Source organism: Acomys russatus, chromosome X, assembly GCF_903995435.1.
Source record: "Acomys russatus chromosome X, mAcoRus1.1, whole genome shotgun sequence".
In the NCBI taxonomy this organism is placed as follows: domain Eukaryota; kingdom Metazoa; phylum Chordata; class Mammalia; order Rodentia; family Muridae; genus Acomys; species Acomys russatus.
Window position 1 is genome coordinate 105791323 of NC_067169.1, and position 8664 is coordinate 105799986.

The 8664-nt window shown below is 45.1% G+C and overlaps 1 pseudogene; it reads right to left on the reverse strand.

Annotated features, from left to right (window-relative positions):
• Window positions 1-8062: 8062 nt before the first annotated feature.
• Window positions 8063-8164, reverse strand: LOC127186087 (uncharacterized; annotated as a pseudogene).
• Between the last annotated feature and the right edge of the window lie 500 nt (window positions 8165-8664).

Here is an 8664-nt window from a genome sequence, read left to right on the forward strand (position 1 = left end):
AATCTTTTACTTCCCATACTACCACAAATTATACTATTCAGCTCCCCACATTTGGAGAAATCCCAAGGTGGTCAGCACAGCTGTGGGCAGTGGATAAGTCTCACCCTGGGGAAAATCACCTTTCTCATCACAGTACCTCCCTTGCCAGGTGGTGATTAAGGAGGTTTTAGAGATGATGAGAGGCTGACACTGACAGAGAGGAGAAGCTATGGCATTTGCAACAGAGTACCTGGAGTGTGCACGGGCTCATTGGCAAAATGAACAGGCCCTAGGCACGGCTTGGTCACAGCCCAGTGCATGGCATGTATTTAGTATAAAACAAATATGAGTTGAATGAAAAACACCAACAAAATAATCAGTAAACAAAACCACTAACAAAGCAATCGCTAAAGTAGGGAGTGCAGCGATGAAAAAGAGGGCAGAGTGTTTAGACTCCACGGCAGAGATAACTGGGAGCGACTGAAAGTCCTTGAGCAGAAGGATGATTTGGTAAATAAAGGGCTTCAGGGATATGTCTCATAAAAGAGGCAAAGAAGGCCTTGCTGTTTCCTTCTGCTTTCCCCCACTTTCCTGTAATATGAACCTGGCGGTTCCTATGTTTTTCCAACCAGGGAGATCTCAAAGCTAGAGGAAAAATGGTTATTGTGACTTGTCATTCAGTTTCCCATGTTTTACATTTTGTATTTGCTCTGGACCTGGGAACAAGTGCCATATGCCATATCCTGGATTTTTACAGGATTGACTGAGCCATAGGCCTTAATACTATGGGGGCTAGGAACTGCTCGTCGAACTAATGGAAGCTTTTATATGCAGAGGCGTTTATGGCTCACCACAAGAGATGCTTTTCTCCCTTGCGATCTGAATCACTGAACACACTTTCATATCAACTGCTGGATTTCTAGAGCTATAACAGTCCCACGGGCCCAATTTGTAAACACACAACCACTTCCAATCGGAATCTTCCACCAGTGCCTTAAATTGTCAAGAGCTCTCTGCCCAATTGCCCCAAGCTAATAGAATTGGCATACCTTCCAGTATTTGCACTGGAGCATATGCACTGCTCAACCAGAAGAAGAAGATACAAACAGATGTGCGTGCTGGCAGCTAAGTAAAACCTGCAGGTGGTTTTGAACACACACAACATGGCTCCAGGTCTCCTAGCCCCTGATGAACTCTCACTGATGGACTATTGGCAATGCTGCTGAAGGGCTCTGGAAGAGAAACAGTCATTGTCCTTAGTTGTGTCCCCATCACTGATCCCACCAGGCTGCAGTGGACAGCTCCAAACTCATGGTCACACAGATGGTCCTGGTTAAATTCTGTGTGTCACAGAACAAAACAAATAAATTTCCATGTGGGAAAGGGATTTGCAAGGAAGAGTAGGCTTTGGCAGGGATGAAAGGAGATAAGAGAAGGTGGTAGAAGAGCAATCAGAATGAATTACATGCATGTAAGAGAAAGAACAAATTGAGTTAATGTCAAAAGAAAAAGAATGGTCCTCTATTAATTGAGCCTTGTCTGTGTGCCAGCTATAGATGCTAACCGCCTTCCTATTCTCAGCCTCCCTGGAAGGTAAGGGTTTCAGTATGCCATTTTTTTTTCTTTTCAGGAAAGGAGATTTGAAGATTTTAAAACCAGAAAGATCGGGGCTGGAGAGATGGCTCAGAGGTTAAGAGCACTGTCTGTTCTCCAAACGTCCAGAGTTCAATTCCCAGCAACCACATGGTGGCTCACAACCATCTAAAATGAGATCTGATGCCCTCTTCTGGGGGGCAGGAGTACATGCAGGCAAAATACTGTATATGTAATAAATAAATAAATCTTTAAAAATAAATAAATAAAAATAAAATCAGAAAGATCGTGACTAGAACCCAGGTTCCAAATCAGATCAACCCCCAGGACTGGGGTTTCCTAATTATAGGGACTTAGCCTCAGTGTCCCCATACACAGAATATCCAACCCCATTCTTTGTTTCTAATTTGTTAATTTCACCCCTGAGGTTGATTATTTACTTAACTCAGTAGACTATTTCTATGATCATATTCATAAGTATATTTATATATCATCAAATACATGGATATTTATTTTTAGTAGACACATGGGATTTGTATACAACTTGAACTTTTAATATTTTCTCCTGGAATTTTACTCTTCCATTATTTTTGCTATCAATAAATGGAATTTATTCAATTTAAAAAAAAGAATATCCAACCCCTCTGTATTTTACATATGAACCTTTTTTTTGAGACATGTTTTTTTCTGTGTAGCCTTGGCTGTCCTGAACATGCTTTGTAGATCGTGCTGGTCCCAAACTCACAGAATTTTGCCTCTGCCTCCCCAAGTGCTGAGATTACAGACATGAGCCACCACGCCCGACTGTATGAACTTTTGAAATGAACAAGTTATTTTAAAAATACTCAACTTCAGGTCAAGGACACTGCAAGGAGACCTATAGAGTAAAGTAACCTGGGGCCCATGGGGCCTCACAGAAACTGAACTACCAACAAAGAGCATGCATGGCTTAAACTTAGGCCCCCTACACATATGTAGGAGATGTGCAGATTGGTCTTCATGTGGTTCTCATAAATAATGGGAGCAGGGGCTATCTCTGACTCTGTTGCCTGCCTTTGGATCCCTTTCCTTTAGCTGAGCTGTCTTGTCTAGCCTCAGTGGGAGAGGATGAGATTAGTCCTGCTGCAACTTGAGGTGCCAGATGGGGTTGGTACCCTTCTCTGAGGAGAAGGGGACAGGGGAGAAGAGGAGGTAAGAGGCGGAGAGGGATGTGAGGGTGGGACTGGGAAGAAAGAACCTAAGGGTCTGTAATCAGGCTATAAATTGATTAAATAAAGTAATTAATGAAGAAAAATACCCAATTTCATCAACGTGTTTGATAAATACTAGGTATTGTCTTTTTCGTCTTCATTGAGTACATTTGACAAGATGAACTTGTATGTATGGCTTAGATGTTTTGATAGATACATATATAATGAAATGATAACTACAATTAAACTAATAAAATATCTCTCAACTCTCAATTCTCTTTTCTGTTGTTGTGCCTTTTATTCTATTTTGCTTTTGCATGTGATGACACTTAAAATGTCACTTCGTAGAAAGAGCCCATCACCCCTGGCTGCCCATGGCCCACAGAGCTGGCAGCAGACGGGAAGTGTTTCGGCAGGTTCCCCTTGTTCCTCTCCTTGTCCAGATGTCGGAGCACACTGCAGACAAAATTGGGAATCACAGCTTCTCCAGCTGCTCGTGGATCTCCCATTTTATGATGAGTAGCTTGAGCAGAACCATGCTATTTACCATTTAAATGGTGGGGCTGCCTGAGGTTAAGACTGGCGTCAAGGCCTCACAGGCCCCTCCTGGCTTTCAACTTCATGGGCCTCCTGGATTAGCTTGTCCTACTTTTTAACTGGGCCTGAACACTTCCTGTTTGGCTGTGTGGAGCTCCAAAAGCTAAACACAGAAAGCCGAGGCCACAGCATGATAATCAGAAGGTTTTAGTTGGCTTTGGGACCTCCTTGGCCTAAGGAAGTCCAAGCTGGATTTGGTAGGGATGCGTGAGGACTGCAAAGCTACTGAGCTCAGCTCTGCCCTCCCTAAGTCCAGTCATTCAGAACAATCCCCTCAGGCCATCCTTTTCTGCTGTTCCCTGGGTCTGCTCTATAACTCTGAGCCTACCTTCGTCAGACCACTTGGCTTCAGTGGGCTCACAGTCTTTGCCTTGGCAGCAGCCTATGGCCCTGCCTGCCGCCACAGTCAGTTGTCCTTGTTACCTGACCAGGCACTAGGGTTGGCTTTTCTGATGTCAGTTATCCCACAATCCCCAGATCAGAAAAAGTTCCTTCTCTTTCTCCCATCACAGAAGATGGATGTTGACCAGTTTATTTGCAAAATGAGAAAGGAGCTGTCTTCAAGGTGTGGCCGACCCAAATCATTTCTTTATTCTCCTTCTGGTTTATAGAGCAATTTGGGCTTGGTCCAGATCAGGCAACTTCAGCTTAGCGGCTGTTTTCAAAAATGCCCAAACTCCATTAGTCTCAGTGACTCCCTTGCTCTTGGAGGACCCTTGGAGCTCTTTGTGGCATGTGAGCAGGGAACTTAGTAGTCAAGAACGAAGAAGGAAACACTAGTTGAAAAAGAATTCCTCTGAGCACTGCCACCGTTATCGTTGAGAAATCACTGCTACCATGCTCTGGAGCACTTGGCTTTTGGCAAGACGCCTGATATGACCTTGTTAACATCCCTTAAGGAAAGCATCTAACACATCAGTGAATGGACAGTCTCAAGGTTTAGAGTAAACTAGACCTTCTTGAGACTGCAGAGATGGTTCAGCTATTAAGAGCACTTGTTACAACCACCTAGAACTCCAGTTCTGAGGGAGCTAACACCCTCTTCTTCCAAGAGAACCAACCACACATATGTTACACACACACACACACACACACACACACACACACACACACACACACATTCAAACAAAACATTAATACACATAACATAAATATCAAGTACTCTTGGTGTTGTTATTTGGAGACAGATTTTCTTTGTGTAGCCTTGGCTGACCTAGAACTAATTCTGTAGCCCAGGCTGGCTTCGAACTCACAGAGATCCACCTGCCTCTTCCTCCTGAGTGCTGGGATTAAAGGCATCTGCCACCACTGCCCAGCAAATCTTTTCTTTTTTAATGTGCCTTCCCAGCAAAAGTCATTTCACAACAGAGTATTCTTATTTAGAGTCCAGACTCCTATGCTGTCTAAACTAGCAGAGCCATTTCCCTACCTTGCCCCCCTGGCAACCACTATTCTCATCTCTGCCTCTATGACTTTAGCTATTTTAGAGGTCACGTGTAAGTCAGGCTGCAAGAGACTGTCTAAAACACAAAACAAAATCAAGCACTGTGCTGTCTCCTTGGCTGTGCATAAATGCATGTCCTCTCACCCCAAAGTAGTTTTGCCACATCAGAGACCTATCACTAGCCCATCCACCATCCCAGAGCTGCATTCTTTCTGTGTTAACTCATATTTACCTCCTTGTCTAGAGGGTAGACTAAAGTTGTCTCCTAGGTATAAGCTTCTAGTTAGAAGTCATCCTTACATTCAATTTAGTATTTTAGGAGCAAAAATATAAGAAAAGACAATTATGCCTTACTTATATGTTCTTCAAGACTCAGTGGTACCAGTTAGCCTAGTAGTGTGAGACCATAATGGCCCAGGGTTATGGAGAAAAGGTTGAGGAAGCTTCAACCTTGGATACCTCAAAACACAAAGACAGCAGGAGTTGGCTATCCCCGTTCCAACCTGGTGCCACAAAGCCGGCTCCCCATCATCGGCTCTAATAAGAATTTATTACCCTGACAGTTATCAGGATTTACTCCTTGTCTGACCTTATAAGGTTTTCCCCCCTCCCACCCCTACAGCCCCTGAGCATGCAGATGATGCATCTTCCAACACCGCTTCCCTGGTCAATGGTACACAGCCACATAGACCTTGCCCTAGAGACCCTGGCCAGCTCCCCAAGGGCATAAATGCCCCCTTTCCCTCCAATAAATTGAACCAGTTCTCTGAAGCTGTTCCAGGAATGTTCGTTGCTGACTGAGATCCTGCATTGCACTCACCGGTGCTCAGCTAAGCTTAATTTATCTCCAGCTCAGTTTGGTGTGCAAGGGACCAGGCTACCCCAAGAGAGGAAGCAGACACTAGACAGCATACTATCACTGTCCCAGAGCTCCGTCCTTCCTCCTGCTTGTCTAGCTTGGTTGTATCATTGGCAACTACAGGCGTCTTTGTCTCTAATCCTTTTATTTTGTTTGTTTGTTGTTTGTTCTTGAGATAGGGTTACTCTGTGTAGCCTTGGCTGTCCTGCACTCACTTTGTAGAGCAGGCTGGCCTCAAACTCACAGAGATCCACCTGCCTCTGCCTCTCATAGAGCTGGGATTAAAGGCGTGCACCACCATGCCCAGCTCTCTCTCTCTCTCTCTCTCTCTCTCTCTCTCTCTCTCTCTCTCTCTCTCTCTCTCTCTCTCTCCCCAATGTTATTACCTCTGGCTTCACTGTTTTAATCCTAACAATGCCTTTTTACTCTAACATTCACCCCCCCCTCTAATATATTAAGCAACTTGGATTTTCACTGTGACCCTTTCCCTCACTGCCTACCATGAGCCAGCTCCTGCTTCACGATCATGAAACATTTGTGTTTCTACCTCTGATTATTTCACTTTCATGCTGTCTTCCAAATTCATCTATGTTGTCAAAAATAGCAAGATGGTCAAGTTTTGCTTCCTTTTTAAAGTTGAATAATATTCTACTGTGCACACATTCTCAGATTTTCTCTATCTATTCACCCATCATTGGACTGAACTCTCCCCTACCAAGCCTTATTATCCATCCTACAGTCACCAAACCTCGTTTCCTCCCTCAGGTTGGAGGGTCACAAAGAAAGGAAAATAAATATACTCACTGACAATGCAGATATGCTTCCTTTTACTTTCTGCACTTACTATTTGTTACTTTTTATTGCTTCTTTGTGAATTGCACATCACGCACTCCAATACCATTCATCCCACCTCCCCTTGTACTTGTCCTCCACTCTTTTTTTTTTATTTATTTTTTATTTTTTTATTAATTTATTCTTGTTACATCTCAATGTTTATCCCATCCCTTGTATCCTCCCATTCCTCCCCCCCCCATTTTCCCATTATTCCCCTCCCCTATGACTGCTCCTGAGGGGGATTACGTCCCCCTATATATTCTCATAGGGTATCAAGTCTCTTCTTGGCTACTTGCTGTCCTCCACTCTTGCAACCTCTCCCTAAGCAGAGAAAAATAAATCCCATCGTGGAAGCTCTCTAGAGTTTGTCACAGTGTGTCCCACAGTATATCCTTTTGTCCACACTTCTTGGCTTGCAAATATTCATTGCAGTGACTCCTTGGTCTGGTACAAAGCCTCTAGCTTCTGTTACTCTATCGATACTGGAACCTCACTGGGACTCCTCCCAGATATTCTGTTGTTGCTCTGTGTCATGGAGATCCTATAGTTTTGGATCTGTTAGAGCAGCCACTTCACGCACTCTAGTAGTTCAACAATGACATAGACGTTGGGGTGGGCCAATTCAAAGCCCTGGATATGGGCCTGAGAGTTATCTGAACTATTCAGCCTTCTGGCTTTCTCACTCTCAAACACTCGGGACTAGTTCACCTGCAACTCCCACCATCAGGGCCAGCTCTACTGTGCTGCCCAGGAGAGGAGGTGTAGGGCCTGTTCTCCTGAGGGCTGCAGCAGATGAAGAGCAGGGACTGCTCTCCTGCTCTCATTGCCCCAGGGCTAGGTCTCCCATAACGGGTGAGGAGGAAGGAAGGTATCTCTTCCTAGTCCATGCCACCACATGGAAGACCAGTGGTAGGGCCGGCTCTTCCATCAACTCCCGAAATGTGTGTTGCCCACTTTCCTGAGAACTGTAGCTGGCTAGGGGTAGGGTCAGCTTTCCTGCTTTCATGCCCCTGAGGCTAGCTTTCCTAGGATGCCCAGGAGAGAGGTGGGGCCAGTTCTGCACAGCCCTCAGACAACAGGTCCCTGGGTGGCAGAATAGACCAGGGACAGTTGCCTGGCCTTTGGTGACAACAGATCCCTAGTATTGCAGGGTCACCAACCCAGACATGGTCCCAGGTGGCAGCCCTGGCTACTCACATCAGGCTGCTCCTTACTACCCCTGAGTCTCCATTTCTGTTTCTCTTCGTTGTGCTCATATCCTTCTGTTTCTCTTTCTCTTCCATTTCTCCACCATTTACTTGCTCCTTTTAGTGGCACCTGGGGTCTCTGAGTGTCTGGGATCCTCTCAGGAGTGGTCTCAGGAGAGCTATGCCCCACTTATTCATTATGGTACCAGACAGGGGTCATCTCACGCATGGTCTGTACTGCCCAGGCCTGCACTACACCAGACTGGTCGTCATCTCAGGTTAGCTCCCTGCCTGGGCCAGGCTGGTGGTCATCTCAGGCTAGCTCTTTGTCTGGGCCAGGCTGGTTGGTGGTCATCTCAGACTAATTTTTTTTTCATGGAATGTAATCATTCTAATGTTCATAAGTCAGAACTCTGAACATAGACACGGCCTGACAAACAGGTGACACAACAGCCACACTTACAGTGCTTCTAGGGGCACAGTTTTCTGCCCTTAGAACTTGGGATTTTTAATGATCTTTTAAAGAAACACACACACACACATACACACACACAAAGAGGGAGAGAGAGAGAACAAGGAAGGAAATGAAAGGAATGGTTTGAGTTACTGTAAGTAAAGGACAAAAGTCAGAATCCAACTGACTGTTCTCTGTGTGCCATTGTAATTCAAATCAAAGACCTGGCCCAGGCCAAAGGAGGAGATTGCAGTATTCTGAATGGGCGCACAGCCAGGGCTGAGCTCACCAGACACAGCCACCACACCCACAGAACTTGGAAACCCATAAGAAAAGCAACTGCACTGAGCCAGCTACAGCCATTTGGCCTAGGTGTATGTTCATGTCTTTACAGGTATTTCTCAGCCTGAACTTGAAAGTGATGTTCAAGTCACCTCTACCTGAAGAGCCAATCCAGGGCAGAAAGAGCTGTCACCTTCCCATGGCAATCTGGAACTGTTTGCAAAAATTAGTAGCACACCCAGACT